Source organism: Leptonychotes weddellii, chromosome 1 (genome assembly GCF_054177405.1).
Source record: "Leptonychotes weddellii isolate Sample4059 chromosome 1, ASM5417740v2, whole genome shotgun sequence".
Lineage (NCBI taxonomy): Eukaryota > Metazoa > Chordata > Mammalia > Carnivora > Phocidae > Leptonychotes > Leptonychotes weddellii.
Window position 1 is genome coordinate 26,356,488 of NC_138369.1, and position 26,676 is coordinate 26,383,163.

At 40.7% G+C, this 26,676-nt stretch overlaps 1 protein-coding gene across 1 annotated transcript in view; it reads left to right on the forward strand.

Moving 5' to 3' along the window:
* SYNPR (synaptoporin) overlaps window positions 1–26,676 on the forward strand; it is a 148,692-nt gene that overhangs the window by 104,672 nt on the left and 17,344 nt on the right. The gene's annotated exons all lie outside the window — the stretch shown is intronic.

Sequence of the window (26,676 nt, forward strand, 5' to 3'; positions counted from 1 at the left end):
AAAAAAAAGAAATTCATGACATTGCTATAACAAAACATCTGTTCTCATCTACTCATCTTATTTTCAATAAGATGAAAAATGGGAAGAGAATTTATGCTGAATCATGACCCATTCTAGAAATAAATAATATTTGTTCCCCCCAAAAAGTATGCAAACTAATTGTAGAAAAAATAGACCCAGATATTTCTAATAAAATTTTTATTTTTTAAATTTAATAATTATCAAAATACATGTTTATGTTGTTTGGGACAATTGTGCATTAATAATATTTATTAATAATATCACCCAACCCCAAATAAATTTTTGGCACTTAAAGCATTAGAGTCGTGGGCAAAAAGTTATTTAAACTTATGTACATATTTGTATTGCAAAGAAATATAATAGTGTGACCAATAAAATGCTTTCCAGTATAAAAAATATTATATTACACTATAATTCTGTGAGAGAAGTACAATGGAAATACAAATTCATAGAGAACAAAAGGAACATGTAAAATTTCCAACTGCTAAAGAGGAACCTTTTCATTATTTTTTTTTAATGGAAGATAGAGAGTATCAAATAACGATTCCACTGGATTCATTTAAAAATGGATATAGTAGATATGTTTTAAAATATCAAAATGTATGCCAGAAACGATGTTCTTTGAACTCTTTAGATTTTTAATAAAAACAAAATTAGATGTCAATTTTATGCAAATAAGAACATAATTTTTCAAAATTCTTTTAGGGAGTAAAATTAATTTTACAGAAATATAACCTAATCAATATATTATGGAGACCTGAACTTTAAAATAAACACATTTTGAAGGGTAACTGGAAGAAATCCCTGTTTGCAGAGCTTTGTGATTAAGTATGAAAGGACCCCAAAAATCAAATTTGTAGCACTGTAATATGTTATCTTCGAAAAAGAAGAGTAATGAACTTGAATCTTTGGACAGGTGTCTTTTTTTTTTTCTCCCAAATTGGAGCTAATAGTCTTCATGGTTTTAAAATACATTTAAGAGAGTCACCTAACTTAGGCTTAACCCTCCCATGATGTGCAGATAGATACACAAAAGAGATTGCTATATATGTACCACAGAACCAACATCCATTCCTGGGTACATGTAGACACAGTTACAAAATTCTAAAGTCTGAGGAAATCTCCTGACTTCCTGAGAGAAGAAGTTGACTCAGCTAGTTTGCTCACAAAGTGGAAAAAGATCTATTTTGTTATATAAAACCACATTCTCCTCATATGAAATAATCTTGTGGAAGGCATGCTACTTCATCTCTGTGTAAATAGTCTCTCCCATCAAGCAGGATATAATGAAATCCTGAATTGTGTACTACACTGGGTAGGTTCTGTTTTATTACATCGTGGGAGAAGGGGAGGGGCAGAGGAGATAATTCTAGTAATAAAAAAGGAAAGGCTCCTAGATGCAACTTCTGTGATATTAAAAAACTGATGTGCTCATTACTTAGCAGATGAAAGTTAATTTAAAAATGAGCCTGAGTCCTAAGAGTCACAGAGTCAGAATGGCTGTGGAGGATCCACAGGATGCCATTACAACCGCAAATGGCAAACCGTTATCAATTCTAACCCCACCATGACGAGGGCACAATTGGGGGACGAAGAGTGGGCTATTATACACACCCTTAATGATTAGTTAGCAGGTTACAGAAAATCCACACTGTGAGCAAGATCTCAAGAAGATGGTTCAAACCTAGGAAAACTTCCAAATACTATGTAAACAATAATGGTACCTATTTTAAGTCAAACCTATTTATTCAGAAAGATGGCTACTGATTATTACTTGGTCACCTCAGTTCTCGTTACCATCTATTCTTTTTTGGTGTTGCTTTGTTTTTAACAAAACACACATTTTTTTCCTTCATTCTGTAATTTTCCACGTAGAATTTTTAGTATGAAACAACAAAGTTACCATATTATGCTGATATGAACTAATTCAAGCAGTTTAAAGAAGTCAGGTATCCTTTTAAGCTGGTTCACATCTAGAAATTAACAATTTCCCATCTTGTTCTATAATCCTCTAGGACATGACATGCATAGATAAGATTAACCTGTAGGAAAGGAATGAGGTTGGTAACGATGTTGGTAATAAGAACAACAATAATATCTACTGGTATTGATTATCTACTATGCGTAAAGCGAACAGTCATAACAACCCTAGCTTATGTTATTATTCACATGTAAAGATGAGGAAAGGGAGGCCCAGAGAGGTTATCTGACTCTCCCAGGTCACATCACTATTAGTCAGAGAGTAGAGAATTTGAAACCAGGTCTCCAATTCCAGGGCCCAAGTTCATAACCACCATGCAAGAGGGTCCAAATTCCTGGTAGGCCATGTGCTACGAAATTAGAAGGGTAGGGGTGGGTAAGACCAGTTGGTTTATACACCTGGACGGCTCCTATATTGTCTTACTCTGGACATAGAGAAATCAAACCTTATAACCCCTAGATTTTTCTGCTCGTTTGATGCCATCGACGTGTTTTATTTGCCTTCAAAATCTATTTGGAGTCCTGGAATGACTGCCATAAATCTATGATGCTAGAATAACTCAGGGTTCTGCTTGTGTGACTGTTTATTTCTGTTGCACATGGAAGATGTCAACTATAGAAAACAAGCTTTAAAAATGCCCAGGATCAAAGGGTATTATAAATCAGAGATTACCAGGACTGATTCCTATACTTTTGCAAGCAGTCGTGAACAATTTCAGACAGACTGGGGCCATGCTTATCAATGGCGATTTTTTAAAAAGATCTTTTTCTATTCAATATGCTTGACAAGATGGTACACCTTTAAATAAAATGAAAATATGAATGTCTTTAGAAGTAACATAATTGTTAATGATGCTGAATAACACAGTAGCAAGAAAATTGGGCCGGAAGAATCAGCCAGCTACTGTAGGTCACTACAGTGCATGCCTTCTTGTATAGATGAATAAATAACAGTTCTCAGAAGGCAGGAATGGCCACCTGAATCGTGGCATGATTGTGAATTGAAATATCATATCTGGTTAGATCATTTTGTCATACTCCTTAGAGTACACTTTTAAAGCCCATCTCCTGCCTAGATTTCTGTGTCAGGATATTCTGAGCCATTTTCAGATCTCATGTCAAATAGTGACACTGTGAAGCTTTAGGTTTTTTTCGTATTAATGTAAAATCAGTTTTAAAAAAATATCTTACAGGGCTGACAGAGTGCTCTAAGAATGAGCGTACAGTAAACACAATCCCACATTTTGGTAAATCCTTGTTACAAGAGGTTTGGTTTAAAGTAACTACTCTAGGAGTTAAGGAGAATCAATATCCACCTTAAGATTTTGTGGAAAACAAAAGAGCTGCGTTATTCAAGCTCTGATTTTCCCATAAAGGTTGACCAAAGACAGGTTATGGGACTAGCGGTGTTCACCCACCACAGGCACACAGTGGTGTCGTGGCTCATATTTGTTTTATGTTCTGTGCATTCCAAATATTTTCCCATCTAGCCTCAGAACAACGCTGAGAGAGAAGTAGAGCAATTAGAATCAGCCCCATTCTATGGATTCAATTTACCTCCTCTTTACTGAGCACCAGGTGTTGGAAAACGTGTCCCTGGGAGATTAGAAACCTTGCCTGTTGTCAGAGAAGTGAATGACAGAAGAAAGACTTAGACTTTTAGTCCAATGATCTCGAGGGTAATGGCTAAGCTCTAGAGTCCTGGACTTTAATCCCCCGTATAACCTATTATTTAACAGTTGGAAGCCTATTACTTCATCTGCAGAACGACGCTAGTAATAATACACATGTCTCGGAGCTGCTGAAAGGAAAGGAGGAGTTCATGCCTACAAGACACTTTGCACAGGGAAATGCACACAGTAAGTGATAAATTAATGGCATCTAACTGCTGCACTATTATTGCCGTAATTTTAATCTTTCTCTTGCCCATTACTGGGTAGGACCTTAGCCCCATAAAGGGAAATTGCAGGCAGCTTCCTTTAATTGCCAGCAGCCTTCCCAGTGCTACTTGGCTCCCCAAACACTCTGTCCTCCCCAGTTCCCCCAGGGATAGAGCTAGACTCGGGACTGCTTCTAAGACCACAATTGTTAGGTTGGGCCACCCAGTCAGCCTTTCAGTTCCTGCAACCCCACTCCATTAGATGACTGGAAAGTGGATTTTTAACCCCCCAAAACAAAGTAAGGCTCCCATTTTCAAGTGCGGGCTAAAGCCATCGCTAAGACTGGACAACAGGAGTCAAGCAGAGAGCTGATGTTCTGAGACTTACATGCTTGTTCCTCCCAACTACATCTTTCTTAGCTGTAATCAGAGATGGAAATCAGAACTGCAGCCTCGAGATTTTGGGGAATTGCTGAGAAACCTCTCCCCCTCTCCACCCATTCCCTCCTTCCTCTTCTCTCCTCTTAAGTGGGTTCCACATCATGTCTGTGTACTTCCTCTTCCTGGGCACTAAGTGTCTTCAACAGGCCAAGCACAGTGTATATAGGGGTGAATTGAGAGCATCCAGCCTGGTGGGGAAAATTATTTAATAATTATGACTCTCCTAGAAATGATCTGCTAGAGGTACATAGATGGGCTTTGGTAACCTAGAGGAGGAGGTGGTCCCTCCACCCAGAGGCCAGGTCACGCCCTCCCCTGGATTGTGGGGTGGGCTAGTATTAAAGACAACTCCAGCGCATCTGGTGGTTGGTGAGAGGATAAGTGGAGATTGTGTTTGAAGTTCTGCCCCAGGAACAATGTATTTGATGCTAAAAAGAAAAACATTATTTGAAGCCCACAAAGCGTGTATCTTGTTCATAGGGGCACACACCTGTCAGAATCTGACAGTCTGGCTTGTGATGTGGAGTGTGTGTATGTGTGTGTGTGTCTGTGTGTGTGTGTGTGTCTGCCTCCCCACTCTTTGAGACAAGAAGTGATGACATTACTAAAGGGTATGGACCTAACCTTAAATGAACTTTTGTCCAAACTACTACACATTTTGCATCAACAAATATATTTTTCCAGAATTGTACCTCAGTTGAAGGGAAATAAATTAACCCATTTAAAGTGTTCCCAGCACACCATCTACACATTTTACCAGATTTTGTATCCTCAGTTCGTTTCTGGCTTCTTATGATGAGCAAATTCTTCATTTAAATGAAGGTTAATTCCCACTGTATTTGGTGCCATGTTTCTCCAATTAACTAAACAAAGACCTGAGCTGTAGTCCAATAGCCTTCATAAGGACAGTGAGCTACTGATAGAATTAGCATGATTCTTCCAGAGCCCAGAGCTCTTCTCATCCTGTGTTGGAGTCAGTGTATTCCGAAGGCTAGTTTAGCTTGTCTCTCTGAATCCCAATCGTTTTCGTCAGATTTTCTTTCATTCCTGGGAACTCATTATTTGGTAGGAAAAATTAGAACCTAGAGGGGAATGTGGCAAAGCCCCAAATGTGTCTTTCCTGTGTGTTTCCTTCTTTCATTTAAAACAAACTGAAATGTGAAAGGTGTCTACTCCGTGGCCCAGCACACCCAAGAGAAACCACCCTCCCTTTCCCAGATGGAATAATGGTTCTCCACCGGTGGGTGGGGGGCATTTGGCAATATCAGGAGACATTTCTGAATGTCACTGCTGGGGGGAATATCGTGGATAGAGGCCAGGGCTGCTGTTGAACCTTCTGTAGTGCACAGGACAACACACCACAACAAAGAAGTACTGGGCTCAAAAAGTCAAGAGTGCTGAGGTTAGAAACCTCGATTTATAGCAACCATCAGCAGCCATTGAGTAGCTACCATGTGCCAAGTCCTGGACGAGCACTTTTCACATCTTCTTTTTAAATCCTCAGGCTAACCTTTCGAGTTTCGTATTTTAATTCCCAATCTGGAGATGCAGAAACTGAGGTTGAGGAAGTCTAAGAGGCTTGCCCCAGGTTACTGGCTCCAGAGGCAATTCAGGTCTACCGCACCCCAGTTCAGAAGTCGCTTCATTTTTAGCTGAATCTGCTTCTCACCATGTTCATTTCTTTGGGTCTATGGACCTTACTGCTGGCTGTTGGCCACCCCCAATCCCTCTGTCTTCTTGTGTTTCTTCTTGTAGCTACCACCAACACACGCAGACACACGCACACACTCACACAGTTTAAATGTCTCAGCTTTGTAGCTTTTATCTCCAAAGCTCTGCCTTCTGATTTATCTAGTGGACAAACTAGAGAGGAAAATGGTGCCAGTTCTAATTCTTTAACCAATTTTAGATGTTAACTTGGGAAAAAACTCTTGTATTTTCCCAGAAGACTCCAAGAGCTTTTATACTGCTCTGGACTCCATCTCTAATTATGAAATTTAAGCCAACTTAAATGTTTCCAACCAGTTTGGGGCACTAGTTTAATCTTAGGACTACAAGTAGTTTCAGTGAAACTCCCAAAATAGTGTAAAATCGGGAAGGAAGTTGGCCAAGATATTTCCTTATTCAAATAATACCTATCCGCAATTTCTTAAAAAACAATTTGTCTTATACTGGTTTTTCCTTACAGTACCCTCAGACACTGTTGACTTTCAGTTTTTGTGTTTCAGTCAAACTAAAGTTCATGTGGTGTTTCCTCTTTGATTCTAAGCCAAAGCTCTTTCTTGGATTCAAGAGTAATGATCTTGGCTGCTTCAGCCCTCGTGGGTCCCAGGCCCTATGTTAGACACAAAGACATATAGCAAAACAATACCTAGCTCATGGCTTCAAGCTATTTGCTTTATTCCTATTACCCTTGATCTTTCATGGGGAAACAGTCAGGGCCAGTGGTTAAGAATTGAAGCTCTGTACCCAGACTGCCTGGGCCCAAATCTCAGTACCACCACTCAGTACCATCTCTGTGACTTTGGAAAAGTTATAGAACCTCCATGTTTCTGTTGCTTCCCCTAACATAGAGATACCAGTGGTTCCTAACCTACTAAGTCATTGGTCATGTTAAATGAGTTATGACACATAAAGCACAATAACTTATACATAAAGCAGGTGCTCATTAGTGTGAGCCATTGTTTTCATCAGCCTTATATTATTATCTACCCTGGTGTCCATATTGTGCTTTATATGTAGCTGGTGTTGATTAAATCTCAATGGGCTGATCAGCTGAATAATAAGTGCAATAATAATAAGTGCAATAAGTGAATAAGTGCAAACTCCACTGACTTTCTCATCTTGACAAGTGCTTTGGAAGGCTTCCTGTTACCCTGTTAACATCAAACCCCCTTTTACATTGTGTTTTATTCCTGAGCCTCTAAATTCAGCTTAAGCTGCTATCATTACAGAAAAATGCAATCAACCCTAAGATGGGGTTTCACACTGTCTGGCCTTTCCATCACTCAGTTCCCCTCTCTTGGCTCCCACCCCCAACCTGGCACTCAGATCTCATACGTTAGGGAAAAGAGGGGAAAGAACACAACCCCATTAAACTAACCAGACTCCAGAGAACTAGAGCTTGAATCCCTTATCAGCTGGCAAGTCTGAAAATAGCAGGAGAGTATAAAGAGCACAATTGTGTAACAGGAAAAAACTTGAGGAAATCTGATTGTTTGGGGGCATCCAGCTGAGAAATGAGGTTCAGACTTTCACCCTCCTCCTATCATTTTTTGAAAGTGCTGAAATCTTCCCCTCCCCACTTCACCCCCACAATGGCAAAAATATCCTTACTATTTGCTAAGTTTATTTCCTTAATTCCAGAACAAGCAGACACTCACAAACACACAGCTTTGGAGTCACTGGGGCTCTCAGCAGTTTAAGAATGCCTTGCACAAATACCCATGGTTCATTAAACTTTCAAATAATTGGCACAAAGCCCAGAGCTTGGATTTTTTTTTGTAACCCTCTTCACTCTTTCTCCCAACTGGGCATCTTCATTTCCATTGCTTATTAGTAGGACCCTAATCAAAGCCACAGAGCCACACAAGGAAAAAAATTTCCCTGGGAACACAAAGGAAGTGGGACTCCAGATAAAAACTGCCTTGGATCCCTTATGAAGGACATGGTTATTGAAAATACTTGAGAGATTGGCCAAGATACGATTTCACCTTCACTTGACTACCTACCTATCTGAGACCTGCAACTTTGAATCTGTCTCCGTGTGGTTCCGAAATGTCTAAGAAACATTTAATCAATTCACGTGCTGTCTCAAAAAATAAACAACTAAGGGGCACCTGGGTAGCTCAGTCAGTTAAGCGTCTGACTCTTGATTTCAGCTCAGGTCATGATCTCAGGGTTGTGAGGTCGAGCCCCGTGTTGGGCTCCACACTCAGGTAGGAGTCTGCTTGAGATTCTCTCTCTCTCTCTCCCACTCCCTCTGATTCCCACCCCCTCCCAGCTCTGATTCTCTAAATTAATTAATTAATTAAATCTAATTAGTTAAATCTAATTTAAAAAAGAAATAAACAACTAAGCCTGAATTGTAATAAGTTTGTAATGATCCATTTGTGACCAAGTGGATCCACTAGCCACACCTATGGGCAGAAAAATATGTCGATATTGGCTAGCTGGAAATTACAAGACCAAAAACAATGAGATTATTACGATAGAAAAATAACTTAGGAAAATTGCAGTTGAGGCTGGAGAAAAGCAGACTAAAATGTCTGGCGTTTTACCACGGTGCTTACTGCCACCCCAGTTTCACTTCGAAATAGGAAAATGAAAATCCAAGAATGTCTATCAGCTTCTTAAGCACCCACTCCATGCAAGACATACGGGGACTGTGATAGCATGAAATACACAATTCCTCACCATGCTGGAGTGGATAGTCATCTCCATAGGACAAGATAAAGACACATTAGGATAAAAGCACAAAAGAAGTATGTTTTATTATTCCCATTAATAGAGACATCACATAGGGATCAACAAGAAAGAGCATGTGCTATTGGCTTGGGTGGTCAAAGAAGGCTTATGAAGTCCACAAGACTTGGAAAAGAATAGAAACTAGCTGGAAGGAAGGGAGGGTGCTTTGACTGGGTCAATGGCTTGAGCAAGAACAATGTGGGGGAGTGTGGAGAATAACAGCGGACACTTTTTTTGCCTTACCAGCTTCCTTCTTTGGAGGAACTAGCCCTCTCCCACTCACTCAGTCCTGCTGGACTGCAGGTGGTGCCTCACCCAATAACATAAGATGGTCAAATGACTCAAGCCAGGCAACTTATGGAGTGAGATTTATGGAGTGAAGTTCTTCCTCTGGAATTGCTAGGCTAGGAAGAGGTGAGTCTACTTGATGATGGCCACATTACTGGTGATGTAGAAGGAGTCTGTCTAAAGAATAAAGCTGAGCAGAAATAAGCAGATTTTAGATATGGAGAGAAAGAAAGATAGGGAAAGACATAAAGAGACTTGACCCCCCCCCCAAAAAAATGAGCAACTAGAGTTGGCCATACCTGAAACCAGGCACACTCTAAACTTTCCAGATATATGAGCTGCTAAATTTCTCTTTGTGCTTGCTGGTTTGATTTGGCTTTCTGATACTTGCTAAATGAAATGATTTTGATGCATACATAATGTCTAACTTTTCTGTAAAACAAGCTATGAGAACTAATACATCAAAAGTTAATTATGAAGTTTAAATAACGAATAGCTAAGCACACAATAGATGCTTAATGGCATTTATTTATTTATTCACAGGACCAAGAAAGAATAAGGTGGAATAACTCTGGTAGTACTTTTATATCCATTATTATAAACAACTCTAGTTGTTTCCATTTGTATGGCTATATAATATTTCATTATATAGAGATAGCATGAATTATTTAACCCATCTCTTGTTGTTAGACTTTGAATTTTTCTCTCTCACAAACCATGCTATGATAATCAGCCTTGCACTGTAATCTTAACACATATTTTAAATCATTTATTTAGGATAAAAACCCCAAAGTTTTCTTCCTGATTTTTAAAGCAGAAATTTCTTTAAATCCATATAAAGCACATCCCTAACAAATTACCTCTGATATGAGTGAAAATTTGGATTCCAACTTTTGACTCTACCCTAGACTCTGCAATCTTACTACTATTGGAGAAAAATCTCCCAAAAAGATCAGCAAAGAGAATTTGTTCTTTCCAGAGAGGAAAACAATAACACAACTTGTCATAAGGATGCTGCCACTGACACATTTGCTTTGAAACTTGAGATACTAAGGGGACATCAAAATTCAATTCAAGCCATATTTAAGTAGGCAGAAGTGCAAGCTTTAATTACCAAGGAGAAATCCCCAAGACAGGCATTAATCTGCATGGCAGTGTATCGCTGAGCTCTGCATACTGGTCCTTTGGCAGTATCCTTTCTCACTGAGGCTCAGTAAGTGAAGTTCAAGATCATTAATTACTCCTCTGGCCATAAACAAAAGAAGAAAACAAAAATAGAGAAAGTCCATGTGATGAGTTTTTAAAATAATGGAATGGCTATTTATAAGTTTCATCCTGGGGCCAATGGCTGAAATTCTGTATGTGGCAAGCCAGTGGCTGTTTGGGGAGCAGCAAGATCAGGAAGAGTCTTTGTCCAGCCCTGTCTGCTGCAGTCACCTCCTGAGACTGATAAATCTGGTGACTCTTTTCAAAACCCCAGTTAAGCGATTTCCCACAACTTGCCTTGGCTTATTTTTCCCCATGTGTTCTGTAGATTGTTGCTTTAGGATTGAAAAAACCAAGACAAACTACCTGAGATTAATATCCCTGTTTAGAAGATCCACCCGTGTGGGACCCCATTCAGGGCTTTATAAAACCCTCATGCCTTAAAGACTGGCACAGTTATGGGGAATGGGCTAGGCACAGGGCTGTGGAAAGGAGAGAATAGATTTATATTAGGTTATATGTATGGGACTTTTGTTTAAGAATTATTTATTTATTTTAGAGGGAGAGTGTGTGCACAAGTTGGGGAGGGGCAGAGGGAAAGAATCTTCAAGCAAACTCTCTGCTGAGCACAGAGCCCGATGGGAGGCTCAATCCCATGACCCATGAGATCGTGACCCGAGCCAAAAACCAAGAGTCCAATGCTTAAACCTACTGAGCCACCCAGGGGCCCCTGTGTGGAGACTCTTAACGAAGGGGTCCTGTCTTTCATTCTTCCAGCCATCACTTCAAATGTCTCTGGTTTATGGAAATAGAGACTCCCTCCTTACTCCAGCGTTCAAGGCCATCCAAAGCCACGACCCTTCACCTACTCTTCAGAGTCATCTCCTTCCATTTCCTACGTGCCTTGTTTTAGCCAAAGTGGAGTCCTTACCATTCCCTAAACTTGCTGTGTATATAACTATTTCTGCATGGCTATTGCATCTCTACCTGCCACTAGGAATGTTATCCTCACCTCCCCCATCTCAGCCTATCACAATTAGACTCATCACCAAAGACCCATCTCCAATGCTGTCTGTTCCATGAAATACTCCTTTACCTTCCATATCTACCTTCACCTTCCACACCTTCCATATTCCTCAAGCTATATGACATATAAATTCTTTCTCCTCAAACCTCCATAGTTCTGTGTGAAAAAAAATTTTTGTATGGAAACCATTACTATCTTGTACTTTAGGTAGACATGGTTTTATCTGATTCCCCCACTAAATATTAAATATCTGAAGGGCAAAGACTATTTCTAACACAGCCATAGTTCCCTAAAGTCAGTATTAAAAGTGAAATTAATGACCTTCTAAGTTGGTCATCAAGAATAGGGCCTGTTATAATTCAGCACACATTTGTTGAGTTCCTCCTGTGTGTCAAGAACTGTGGTCAGCACTAACTGCACATAGCCAATGTCTGTTCCAAGAACAATATGGGAAGAACTCCCATAAGCTCCAGTTGGTGTGTGCTGGCTGTTTAACTAGAACTGCAATCTCCCCACGCACTTGACTTTCAGTTTAGGCCAATCATACATCTATCTGCGAGTTCCTCATGCAACCGTAGGTCCTGGGATAGCAATGCAAGTGGCACTTTTAGCTGTAGTTCAACTTAAAATCCTTTCTTTCTACCTACTGAAACAAATTGCTCTAACAGACCTTCATTTTCATCAAAATTCCACTTCTAACTATGGGGGTTTTTTGGTCTGTGCTCTTAACTACTTCTTTTGCTACAAGATTATTCAGAGTCTCCTCTCCTATCTTAAGCATTGTTCTTGCAACAAAGACTGATGTCTGCTGACTTTGAGTAAGGCATTATGCCAGGCACATCACCTAAGCCTGAGTGTCTCCATCCTCTTTTGCCCTCTCATTTTATAGTTTATCTCTCCAAAACAGAAATACTTTCTTTCCCCAAAGCTCTCGAATTCGGGAAAGAGGTCAGAAATTAAATACTATCTCATCACTCTTGTTTAGAAATACAGAATCCTTATTGGTGTGTGAAAGTGGGAAATAGGAACCCATTTTTCCCATCTAAAATTGAACAACAGCTAAGTAGAAGTGAAGGGATAGATTTAAATTAGAAAGGCTATATTAAATCAACCCAGATCAAAGCCGATTTCACTCCAGGAAGTGTATGCATGAAAAGGTGTAATTATAAAAACTTGATATTCTGCTGCCTTTATGCATATTCACTTTATGAACTTAGACCTCCAGAAGCCTCCTAGGACTGCTTCCCCATTTTTAATAAGTATCGAGAATGAAGCATTTCCTGAAGGAATTAAAGGAGAGAAGCAGGGTTTTTTTCTTTTTTCTTTTTTCTTAAGTTTAGCAGCAACATTAAAACAAAGAAGTGGCTATTCTGCTGGGTTTTGTGTGTGCTTTAAGAGTACTCCAAATAAAATGAACCTTTGGGGAGTCAGTAAAGAAGTTATGGTTTGGCAATTAGGAGGACAACTGATCCATCAGGGGAAAAAAGCTCACTATTAGTTGCAAATTCTAAATAACATCGGTGGGTCTCTGCGCAGTTGCTGGCAATACTTATCTCGGGAAAAGGAGGGGTTTTCAGAGAGTTCCCAGAAGATTTGGTAACTCAAAGCCCAGGTCTACCAGCTGGATCATGTTCCAGTCATTAGGACACCATAATGGTCATCATAAAACCATCCCAGAGAGGGGCAAGCTGGGAATTAGCTCAGACTGGCCCATTCATTCTATGTGGCTGCCAACCTCAGAACGATATTCTGTGGGGTGTCACCATACTTTAGGGAGCCTCTTGGGGAAGGGCATCAGAGGGGCGCCTGGGTGGCTCAGTCGGTTAAGCATCTGCCTTCGGCTCAAGTCATGGCCCGCATCAGGCTCCCTGCTTCCCCCTCTCCTTGCTTCTCCCTCTCCCCACTCCCCGATCGTGCTCTCTCACTATCTCTCTCTCAAATAAGTAAATAAAAGCTTTAAAAAAATAGGAACAGTGTCAGGACTATTGAGAAGTTGATTTTTGTATGCCATTTCCTCCATCCCCAAAATAATAATCACTGCTATGAACCCCTCAGTTCCATGAATCTTTAAAGATATAAAATTATAGATGTAACCATTCATGCTATGAGCAGCTTTGAAATCATGACTTCTTTGTCCTCCATCTTACCAATGGAGGCCCAGAAAAGTTGTCACTTGCCCAAAGTCACACCTGTTCTAGAAAGCCTGTTCTAGAAAGCTCCATCATCGCCCAGTTCGTCCGAGTCCACCAAGAAAGGCTGACGTGTGAATCAGGCTCATCTTGCCACCTGCCTTCCCATTATTCCACATCAGTCTGGTTCAGGGCAGAGGCTGTGGGAAAGGCATATGTGGGTTGAGCTGTGAATTTTTTTTGTCCTCATTTACATCAAAACAATAGCTGACTTGGGGACAGGATGCCTCCACAGAAGTTGAGATAGATTTGACTATGTTTTGCAAAGAACATTTACTTCTGAGATGGGCCAGGTTTCAGGCTCCCGGGTGGGTGCATCAGTTGGTGAAGTCATTAGTTGAATGTCAGGGCTTTTTTTCTTTTCCCTTCTAGAATCTGGGCTCTGCTTTCCCTGCTGTGGATGATGAATCTGAAATATTTATGTGGCTTTATAATGACTATTTAGCATTTAAGGCACCTGATATTTGCCAAAGTGCTTGACAATCCATGTTTATTAACAGGAAAATAACGGCTAGAAAAATCTGTGCTGTGATATTTAGGGAGCAGGTTCCTTTGTGGCTACACACGGTATTTCTGGGAACGATATGAGGGCCAGTGATTCAGAGTGAAATTCATTGGCTGAACTCTGCCTAAGACCTCATACTTGAATTTCCCCCTAGTTTACTAGAGACTTTGTTCCAATGATCCTGAAGAATAGCATGATATTATGCATTTTATTCACTAATCAAGCACTTATTAAGTGTCGACTCGGTGTTAAGGATGAAGAGTTAATAAGATTCTGTCCAAATCTGGGTTAGGTGCTCCTCCCATGATGCCTTTCGGTCTAGACTTGATGGAAGCTTCTCAACACTGGAATGGGAGCCTGGGTAGGGGTGAAATCTGGCCATGTCTGGACACATTTCTGGTTATCACTACTGAAGGGGGTGCTACTGGCAGGTAGTGGTAGGACCAAGGATGGAACTCAACATCCTGGAGCGCACAGGACCCCCCAGCACAATGAAAGAATTATCTGGTCCAAAATGTCAGTAGTGCCAAGGTGAGGGAACCCTGTTACAAGCCTGTCCTCTCAGGTATATAATTGTCTGGGGATATATCAGCCTCCCCCCTTGAGATCTCTGAGTGCAGAGGCCATTTCTTACTTCTCATCGCATCCCAGCACCTAACACATAGAATACAAAACTTAGTACATGGTGTTGAATGAATTCATGAAGATGGTATCCTATCCCTCTGGGAGCCCAAGCCCATGATCTCTGGAGTGGAGATAGGTAAACAGGCAGTTTAGGGATAAAATATGTCTGGTCTTCAAAGTACAATCAGATAAGAGCTATTTTGTGTGACCTCATAATTTATCATCCGAACAGATATACTTTTGAAACTAAGTGTGAGCACTTTCACGTAATAAAGGCAGGAATACAGATGAAACCATGCCATTGGCCAATCCTATACAAACCAGGCATATTTCTAGCCCACATGCTCCTGAGCAGTCACCATGAAGCAGGTGTCAATGCTTCCTGGAATCCACGACCACACATAGGAGCTAGGTATTAGGTATATAAAGGATTTCATGGGGAGTTGGAAACTTTACGTTGCATGTTACAGTATACATAGTTAATAGAAATAAATAAGTAAAACCCTGCTAGAGGCTTGTTCTTCATTCCCGGCCCCCATTTCATGCCTACCCTCTGCCAAGTGCTCTGAGGCCAACAGCTTCTTCCTCTGCTTCTCGAACCTTCCCCCACCAGCCTCTGCAGCTTTCCAGATTGTCCTTCTTCCATGATCCCCCTGCTGCCTTTTATTATCACAAAGGTATAGCACTGTCCCAGCTTGCATCCCTGCACCCGCTAGCCTTGCCCAGTCACCAAGCAGTCCTCCCTACACAGGAACCAGTTAGAGGTGGTCAATAAAATAACCTTTCCCAGATAGGGTTCTCATGGCTCTGAGCTCCAGGTGGGGTCTCTGTCATGCTGTGGCTACAGACAGAAGGGCTAGGCTAACCCTCCCTGGAATTGTGGGAAAAAGCTTTACAGAAGAAATATGATTCAGACTGTTGTCAGTTTATTCAAAGGAAATTTAATCATTAAGCCTCTGAAAATACGAGAAAAAGTCTGGACTTCATGTTTCCTGGATGAGTAGAATGGTCTCCAGCCGCTGGTGTACTTTACTGGGGGGAGGGAGAAGTCAGAAAGATCTTCTGTAGAAACTTGCTAGAGTGAAGTAAATGGGTGTGGTTTGTGACTTCTCCAAGCCTAGACTTTAGAAGAAAGACACTGAGGATGCAAGTTAACTTCTTATTTGTACTAAACTCTATTTCAGAGTTTATCATCTTTAGTGCAGTTATTGTGAAAACAAACATCTACTTCATTTTAATTCAAAGTGTCATGGTTTGGTTATGAGCAAATATTAAGGACAATGAAGTGACTATCTTTAACTTTAGGTACAATAGCTTCTTTTATTCTGTAGTTCCATCTGATATACAACCACAACAGAGAAATCGCCAACTGAGACTATAATATGCCGTGTCTGCCTAAAGTAGATTAAGAAGATTCTCCTCGCCACAAGATCCACAGCATCCATCACCCTTATATAGATTTAGAGATTTCACTACTTGGTCTGGGAGTTTGATATCAAATGGACCTTTCAGAATAAAATGTTACTGGTATTTGATATTCTCCATTCCAGCTGGCTTTCTTCGAGTGCACGAAACAAACACCAGATGGTAATTTGTATAAGGATAAGGGAACTGGTGCTAATTTTAGAAAGTTCTTGGCCATTTCCCTCACCCAAAGTTAGGAAGGGAATTCTCAGTTGGAATGACTTTCCAAGTTTCAGGAAGCAGCTGTCTGATTTTCTTAAAATGGTGCCATCATTCTGCTTAACAGTATGACAGGCCAGACCACAGTATTCCATGCATAGAAAATCTGCACTCTAAATCTTCCCCATCATTGGTAAACACATCAACCAGACAAAGGTGGGCCTCCAAAACCCAGGGCCCATTGGCCCATTGGCCCATTGACTCCATTTCCTCATTCACTCACTCTACCTCTAACCATTCCCAGGGTAGGTAGTCCAACTGGTTGAACCCTTTTTTAATCTCTGGTCTCAGCTGTCAGGTGGCAGTCTCACCAAAAAGGCTCACTGGTGAGAGCTAAATGAAAGGTGTACTGATGCAGAGACTGGGCAAAGCCAGGCCTGCTGGCAATTTGTGAGACAGATGGCTCTGCAAATATGATTCTCACACTTGGTTGTAAGGTAAACTGTGAACCAGGGAGCAACAGGTGGCCGATAAAGGCAATGCTTAAATGCTGTCTGCATGTTTACATTTAGCTCTTAGAGGTGGAAATCTTCCTAATTGAATTCAACAAACAGCTCCTAGGAAGTCATTGTGTGCAACACACTATGCTAAGCTCTGAGGTCCAGGGGAAACTGAGTTTCGGAGAGTCCCAGCTTTATAGCTCTTAGTTTCACTGTGCCAAGAGGGAAGAACAAATGGTTATATAAGAAGAAAGGAAGAACAAAGGATTGATTCCAACCACAGAAACAGGATATTTTTTCTGAGGAGCCAAAGGTCTAATGTGAAAACAAAGGTTGAGTTTCTTTTTTTTTCTTTTTTTTAAGATTTTATTTATTTGAGAGAGAGAGAGCATGAGTGGGGGTGAGGGGCAGAGGGAAAGAGAGAAGCAGACTCCCCACTGAGCAGGAAGCTCACCACAGGGCTCAATCCCGGGACACTGGGATCATGACCTGAGCTGAAGGCAGTCACTTAACCGACTGAGCCACCCAGGCACCCCAAAGGTTGAGTTTTTATGGGCAAATATGGTAGGAAGCTTCTTCCATGAGGAGGGAAGCAGAGTGAGGAACAGAACACAGAAGAGGGCAGAAGGAGTGTATTTGTGTGAGTGGGGGTGTGGGGGTGTGTGAGTGTGGGTTGTGTGTGAGAGTGAGTGTGGACGCATGTGAATGAAGGTGTGTGAGTATGGGTGTGAGAATACATGTGAGTATGGGTGTGTGAGGATATGTGTGGTGAGGTGCATGAGTATGAGTGTGCATGTGAGAGTGTGAATGTGTGTGAGGGTAAGTGTATTTAATGCTGGAGGATTTAGTAGATAAGACTGTTAAAGGTGGGATAACCCTAATTGTGGAGCATAGATTTATATTCTATAAAAGATCCTGACTTTTCCTCCTTCAAAAAAAAAAAATGTTCCCAAGGCAGGATGAATTCCAAGACATTTATCTACACAATTGGAAGTTTTCTATTGGAGAAGGCTATCAGCAGGGGGTGCCTGGGTAGCTCAGTTGGTTAGGCATCTAACTCTTGATTTCAGCTCAGGTCATGATCTCAAGGTTGTGAGATCAAGCCCCTCATCGAGCTCCATGCTGGGTATAGAGCCTGCTTAAGATTGTCCCTCTCTCCCTCTGTCTTTCTCTCCCTCTCTCCTCCCTCTCTGAAAAAAAAAAAAAAGAAGAAGAGAAGAGGAAGGATATTAGCAAACCTGTGTCTTAAAAAGCAATCGGAGGGGGAGATGAACCATGAGAGACTATGGACTCCGAGAAACAAACTGAGGGTTCTAGAGGGGAGGGGGTTGGGGGGATGGGTTAGCCTCGTGATGGGTATTAAAGAAGGCACATATTGAATGGAGCACTGGGTGTTATACGCAAACAATGAATCATGGATCACTACATCAAAAACTAATGATGTAATGTATGGTAACTAACATAACATAATAAAATAAAAAAAAAAAGCTTGTGTTAACAATTAAATAATATGCTGGTAATAGAGGTGGGGGGCTGATTAGCAGACAATTGCAATAGTCTACAGAAGAAGCAATAAGAGTCTAATCATAACCTCAGCTCTTTCTTGAGCACTTACTACGTGCCAGGCATGAAACCAAGGGCTTTACATGCATTTTTTCATTTAAAGTTCACAGAAAGCCTAGGAGCTAAGTGTTTTCACTCCCACTTCAAGTGAGGCCCAAGGTAAGTAACATGGCTGATGAATGGCTGAGCCAGAAGTGCATCTAGATCTGTATGGTCCAAGGCTCGGGCTGGCAGAACCCTATCCCAAAGGAAGGCAAGAAGGAAAGGGGAGGGAGGAGGAGCTTCAGGAGGCTCCCAGTATAACATGAGACTTTTGTCTTCAGCCAAGCTGATACCTGCAGAAGGAAGAGTATGTTTAAGAGAGAGAGACATGGAGTTCTTTTTCAAACAAATTAAATTGAGGAGTGTAGGGCATCCATGTGTGGATAGTAGCAAAGAAATGGGGTGTGGATCTGCAACTCAGAGGAGATCATGAGAATGTGGTGAGAGGCGAGGAGTGCAAAGAGAAGCTATGACCTTTGTAACTCCCATATTTTAAGGATAAATAAGGAAAGGGCTCTCAAAGAGAACCTCAGAACTTAAGGTAACAGTGCTGACCATAAGAAGATCTCCCATCTAAAGGATTTTGAAATGAAAAAAAAAAGAGAGAGATTTTCTTTAACCACCCCTAGGCAAAGAGAAGATTTAGAAATACAGTGTTACTTCTTATTGTGAGTATAATTTTAATGGGGTACACAGAACCCACACCTGCATCTTGATGAGATAACCATCCAAGAGTCTGACCCACATGCACCCCAGAACTTCTTGAGTTCAGGGGGCAGGTTCACTGAGCCAACATACTGAGCTTATAGAGTTTGGTACTGCTGGGTATCCCAGAATTAGAGAGTTGGGTCCCCAATAAATGGAAATACTGTCTTCCTGGCCAGAAACCCGAGTGTTTTCTATGACACCCTCTCTCCACTTCTAAATCAAATCCCTCACTAAGGGCCATCAAACTGACCTCCTTATTATCTCTTGCTTGAATCCACTGCCACTTCCCTAATCCAGACTGTTGTCATCTCTTATTGAAAGCATGACCACAATCTCCTACTCCTCCCCACATCCTTCCCCCAAATCCAATTTCTCTGGAGCAGATATGTTGTACATTTGTTATCCCATCCTACAAAGAGTCTCTGATCTAAAAAGGTAAAGAACCATGTTGGAGTCACTTCAAGCAAATTAATTAAAGCCTTCATTTCTCTAGATTGATAAACCCACCAGGCTCTCTCCCATCTCAGAGCCCTTGTGTCTGCTCTTCCCTCTGCCTGGAAGGTTCTCTCCACATATCCACATGGCTGGTTGCCTTATTTTCTTCAGGTCCTTCCTCAAAACCTACCTTCTTAATAAGGTCTTCCTGGCCACCCTACCTAGAATTTCGTACCCACTTCCCCATCATATCAGTTCCTACCCTTCTTTCCTGCATTATTTTTCCACCATAACACTTAACCACTACCCAAACTACTACATACATCAGTTATTTACCTTGTTCATTGTCTGCCTTCTCCACAGGAAAGTACATTCTATAAGGATTTTTGTCTGCTTTTGTCCGCTACTATATCCCTAGTGTCTAAAAGGACACTTGACACATGGTAGAAAATGATCAATGATGTTTACTGATTTTTGATTGTTTGTTTCTTTCAGTGTTTTTTATTGTCCTGGATCATCTGGTGAATTTTCCTAGTTCTCACCTGAAGTGCATAAGTAATTTCAAATTCTTTTTGAGGTTGGTTCCTCATATCTAGCTACAAAAACAAACAAACAAACAATAAAATTATTATCTCTCATTTTAAGGAAGAACACTGGTATTCTTACTTTTGAATGCCAAGCATGGCAGGGGTGTGGGGTGGGGGTGGAGGATTGTTCCATTTAAAAATTATTAAAAATGAATTATGAATTTTCATTTGAAAGGTCTTCCCATTTGTGCTTATTAATAGCTATTAGATGACTCAGTTGAGGTAGGAGCTCTCTAATGGCTAAGGTGAAATTAGTCCTCACATCCATTTTGTTTTTAGAAACAAAGAAGTTGGTGAATATTAGAAGAAGAATCCTTTCTATTTCATTACTTTTTTATGAGCAAAGTTCATCAAAACTTCTTTAGAATAAAACTCACAGTTTTGGGGCGCCTGGGTGGCTCAGTTGTTAAGCATCTGCCTTCGGCTCAGGTCATGATCCCAGGGTCCTGGGATCGAGTCCCACATCGGGCTCCCTGCTCGGCGGGAAGCCTGCTTCTCCCTCTCCCATTCCCCCTGCTTGTGTTCCTGCTGTCGCTATCTCTCTCTCTGTCAAATAAATAAATAAAATCTTTAAAAAAAAAAAAAACTCACAGTTTTGAGCAAGCCCCACTTGTCTTGCAGAAAATATATGTATATTGATGATATGCAGGTGATTTAGCAAACACAGTAGTATCAGTACAGACCCTAAGTAAGGCACGGCCTGTGGGGAGGGAAATGGCAGTGTTTAGATCTTGGAATAAGGTGGAAAGAAATAGCCACAAAAACCAGGCACATGGTGTAATACAAGGGCCTCAAAGGAAGAAACTCAGCTGGGCAGCTGCGGCTTAGCCTTCAAAATGCTGAAGCATGTACCTAATGCAAATGCCAGCCTTTTAATCAACATCGAGTCAAAACTAGTTAGATTTAGTTACCACTCCACAGTCTCTGGCCCTGAAAATCCATGGGTTGTGTTCATTCTAGTCAAGTGGGTTGGCATCCAGCACACACAGTCTCACTTCCAGAAAGGCTCCATTTCTGCCATCAGTGATCTGCTTTGGGAATTCATTCCTGACAAATAGGTCTCCTTGTGTCTAGTATATCTGGAAATAATAATTTCAACAATTAATATTTATTGAGTATTTGCCATATGCCAGGCACGCAATGAGTATTTCGTATATTAGATTTCATTTAATCCTCACAACAGTTTTGTGAGATAAGTATTATCCCCCCTTTTAGAGACAAGGAAACCAAGTTCAAGAGGGTTTAAGGGTCTTGGCTAATGTTACATGATGAGTGAGCATTGAAGAATCCAGAACTGACTTCAGAACTGTAGCTATTAACCCCTGTGCTCTACTCCCCTTCTAAAGAATGAAAAATGGAGAGATGGGGAAATGGTAGAGAAGTGATCTCCAAGGGATGTGTTTCTGAGTAGGGTCAGAAAGCTATGTACTAAACCAGAAAAAAAGACTCAGCCAGTCTCTATTCCAAACTGACTCCTCATAAATTGCTTCAAAGGAGCCCTAGTTTGAGAACCATTCTTTTGAGCCTTTTGGGTAAGATGGGGGTAGGGGGGTTGTCACTGAAACAAAACCAAGCAAAATAGCCTCATGGCCATTCCAAGCCAGCAACATAGCAGAGTGAAGTGTACATGCATGTACCTTATGATCGTTTAATATATGTATTTATCAAAAAAAAAAAAAAAAAGGCAAAAACCAGCAACACATGCATACAGGTATTAGAAAGATGTAGTGAAAAAGAAAAATACATTTCCAACCTGCAGGCAATCTGTTGCCATCCCATCAAAAAGCATCAGCAAAACAGAATGTTCTATCTTGGTTCCCTCATGGTTCTCGCAGTGAGAGCATCTCCCTGAACTGAAGTAATTCCAGTGTTGAAAACATCCGCGTTTTTCATACATGGCTCCTAAACACAAGCCCACGGCCTCATGTCTGTACAAAAGTAAGGACACTGCCCACTATGGGAGATTGAAAGGTTTATCAAAGATTGTTTCAATTCTTGGAGATTTTCTCATTACAGAAAGATTTTAGACCCCATCTCCACCTGTGTGTGATTCGACTCTCATATTTCCAACACATTTTAAAAAGTAATTGTGATTGCAAGTGTGGATTTCTTTTTAACTTAAGCTCCACACAATTACCTTCACAGGTCCCATAATTTGGCTTTCACATTCTCTCAAAATCATCAAAACAAAGTTATTTCCCAGGTGTTTTCCAGTGGGCTAGATACCGTTTGCCACAGTGCATAAACAGAATGGGGGTGTTTCCCAAAATATGGAATCAGGATGTTGCATACTTACCTCCAGAACGGGGTGCAGCTTTCTTTGTGCTCTTAAAAAATGCTATTTGGCTTCATTTTTGTAATAGTGAAAACGATTTCTAAAAAAGGGGCAATCATATTATGAATGGCACTTAATAGGGGCAGCTCTGCAAACTGGTACAAGATTATTACATCTTCACTAATTTCTGCAAATTTGTGTGGAATCAGGGTCCTCTTTGTGACTAGGAATATCTTATATAAAACCTTCACTTTTATAACTAATTTTTTTCCTCTCATCAACAGGATACAATATGGCATATAATGAGATCTCATTACAACAGATTTTAATATACCACAGGTCAAATGGTGCCCACATAGGCTAACTTCTCAAGACCAGATTCTAATAATATGCAGTTTAACTAAGTGCATATTATTGGACTTTTATCTGATAATGTTAGTCCTAATCCCCTGAAACTCAGTTCCACAGGTCTCATTAAGCAGCCAGTTTAAAAAAAAAAGAAAAGAAAAGAAAAAACAGCATATATGTGTTTTTTCTTTATTTGGAAAAGAGATTTTTATCTGCTTCTATCTATTAGAAATAACACTGGACTAGGTGCTGCAGCAATTATAAAAATATATATGACACTGTTCCAGTGATGCACAATCTTAGCGAAGCATTAATGATTGGGGGCCCAGGCTCTAGAGTCAAACCGTGTTTGTGTCCTGGTTTTACCACTTGCTAGTTGGGTGACCTTGGGCAATCTATTTAACCTCTCTGTGCCTCTGTATCCTCACCTTTTAATTGATGGTAATAATAGTGCTGACCTTATCACTGAAAATTAAATGAAGTTAACACTTAGCACAGTGCCTGGTATATAGAAATAACTCAATAAATACTAGAAGAGAGAAAGTTATCTTAAAATTGAATTGGGAAAATGAGACCTACCTCTATGAAACTGAGGCCAAATGGCAATGTATGCAAAATGGTGTGAGAACACTTGTTGAGAGTGGGGCCGTGGAGGGCAGTGGACGCCAGAGCACACTGGGAGGTTTTTATGGAGGAATTTTCGTTGTGGGACCTTGTTCGTGGACCAGCAGCCCTGGCATCACTTGGAAGCATGTTAGAAATGCAGACTCTCAGGGAACCTGGGTGGCTTAGTCGGTTAAGCGTCCGACTCTTGGTTTCACCTCAGGTCATGATCTCAGGGTCATGGGATCGAGCCCCACTTCAGGCTCCACACTCAACATGGAGTCTGCTTGAGATTCTCTCTCACTCTCTCCCTCTGCCCTTCCCCCCTAAAATAAGTAAATAAATCTTAAAAAAAAAAAAAAGCAAGAAATGCAGACTCTCAGTTCTAGTCCAGACCTACTGAGTCAGAAACTGTGCAAGATCCCAGGAGATTAGTGGGACAGGAAGTTGAGAAGCACTGCCCTAGAACACATCTCACCCCTCAAAGCTTTTGGGCCTGTCATTATCTCTCATCACACACATCAGTGTTCATAAAAGAAGAACACTGGGGAGAGGGAGAGTCTACTTCCAAACACTCCCACTGTAAAAAAAACTGTGAATGTTAAATTCTAACAGTTACATGTTGGAACTATGATAGAACTGACAAAAATAAGTGGAATCCGCTAAATAAAGCATGAAACATAAGTTATGATTCAATTAATATTTATGCCTAGACAGGGTAAAAATCACAAATATTTATTTCATCCAGACTGAAAATGAAAACCAAGAAAACATGATGATTCTCTTTGGGAAGATTTGGGCAGAAGTCCCTGGTACCTTCAGGCTTACAAAAAAACATGTATTCCCCTAGAATGCAGACAGTTCACTTCTATGGTCTCCCCGCCCATCCTCCTCACACACACAGTGAACAATCACGCAGCATTTCAATGACTTACACTGTGTACACACCACACATTGCAGGCACACAGAGACTCACACACCCAGACTCATCTACACTTTGACACTTTTTCATAGCTGCCTTCTTTCTGTCCTTGGGCACCTGCTCGAATCTTGCCTGCCAGAGACAAAGAATCTTTCATCTAGAATAAATCTCTGGTAAAGGGGATAAGAACAGAAGGGGAGAGTCAGTGGTGAAAATAGTAATATCTATCAATTATCAGGTGCCTTGTTGTACCTTGTACAAGATATTGTCCCACAGATTATCCTCTTGTTTTTTCATTCCTGAAATAACTCTCTAAAACAGGCTATTAATTCTCTACTATTTCAATTGAGGGAATAAAGGCTGATAAGGTCAAATGAACTATCAAAAGCTATGCAGCTAAGGGACGCCTGGGTGGCTCAGTCGGTTAAGCATTCAACTCTTGATTTGGGTTCAGGTCGTGATCTCAGGGTCATAAGATCGAGCCTTGTGACAGGCTCTGCACTGGGCATGGAGCCTGCTTAAAAGTCTCTCTTCCTCTACCTTTGCCTCTCCCCGCCCCTCTCTTAAAAAAAAAAAATGCAGCTAAGAAGCAGCATAACTGAGACTCGAACCCAGTTCTGTCTTCTCTCCAACTGACAGAGTAAAGCCAAGGCCTATGAATCCAATAGCCATCTTTTTGAGGAATGGCTTCTATTTTGTAATTCAAATGTAATATTTTCCCTCACTTTCACTTGGTATGATGAGTGGCAAAGTGGCAAAGGAATTTTCCAAAGTCAGAGTAAATTTAAGCTGTGGATGGTGAAGTGCAGGATAATTTCCTTCTTGGTATTTTAGAAGTTCTTCATTTTAACCATCTGTTGTGGGCTGACAGATGGGTTGATATATGACAGAATAATGGGTCTTCAATTCTAGAAAGACATAAGGAAGGCTTGAAAAAATAGCTCTTTTCATGAACCTAGCTGTGCTAATGCTTGCTCACTTGCAACCAAAAAAAAAAAAAAAATTAGTGGGAGGGAAGTGTGAAATATAATCATAATCATTCCCCTAAACAGAAAGTTTCTCACAATTGCCAAAGGTCAAATCCAGTAAAACATGCCTATTCTAAAATTATGCTAACATTTCCAAATCCAGTCATTTAAAAGGGCATACAGGGGGTGAGGGGGGAGGGGCATGAGGGATAATAGATAAGTAAAAATAATAAAAACAAAACTCCAAATAACCTTCTTCCCTCCCTGTCTTCCAGCCATTTAATTTTCTTTTTTACAGGCAGCCAGTGTCATGAGTTTCTTATATCTTTGAGATAATTTAGGAAACACACAGATTTTTGAAATCCAGATGATTTTCCAAGTGACAATGCCAGATGTAAGCTCTCAGTCCTTTCTTCCGCCATGCGGTGGATGTATCTAAGAAGTCATGCATACGACAGACATTCGGCTAGGCACTAAGGACACAGGTGGTTAAGACTGTCCCATCCCCAAGGAACTTACAATCCAGTGAATGAAACCATGGGGAAAGAATTTAAATAGCACACACTGTGTCCTTTCTGAGAATGGAAGGATGATCGGGGCATTCACTGATCCTAGCAGTGGCTCATTCTCCAGGCAGAAGTCTTCAAGTGGACTTCCAGGTCCTCACACAATTATTCTAGTTCTTTTCCAGTCATGTACTGCAACCAGCTGAAATAGTCACACATGCATACCTGGTTGTTGCCAAATCTCCTCGGTGATGCCAAATAGCTTTGAAGCTCTACCCACAAAGAACCACTGGCTCAAACGTTAGACTGCATTAGCAATATTTTTGCCCTATGCATTGAACCTCAGCAGAGTGAATCTATTTTCAGAAGAACATCAGTATACAGATTGAAAAAAAAGTCATTACAGCTGAACTCATGATCCAGTGTCATTGACCAGGGCAACAACAGCCCATGTCACTTGAAGATTATATCATTTTCACCACCATCATCATCCCAACCATTTATGCAACAATTAAAATATTCCAGTCTCCATGCTTCACATTTTAATTTAATTTTAAACCTCACAACAATCCTGTCAGGTAGGCTTACATGTTACAGATGTGAACACTGAATTGCAGAGAATTTTTAAATCCATGATCCAAGTTTGCTTTAGTGCACTATTTCCAGCCATGCATAGCAACTCTTCTATGTCTTAGCTGGGAGATATCAGTAGTATAGAATAGTAAGTTAATAATAGGATTATGTTTTCAAAGGAGTATTTGACAACCTGGATTTATCTCGACAGTTCCTTCCCACTCTAATATTATGTAATTGTGAAGGAGGAAGATGTGCTTTCTTTCCCCTTGCAGGGAAGATGATGGCAAGAGAACACAGAGCAGAGACCAGAGAGGGGCTGACTTGGTTCAGAAGGTGGCACCTGAAAGGTCTTCCAGCATTTTCTGAGTCAAAATTTCTAGGAGTAGCTCACTC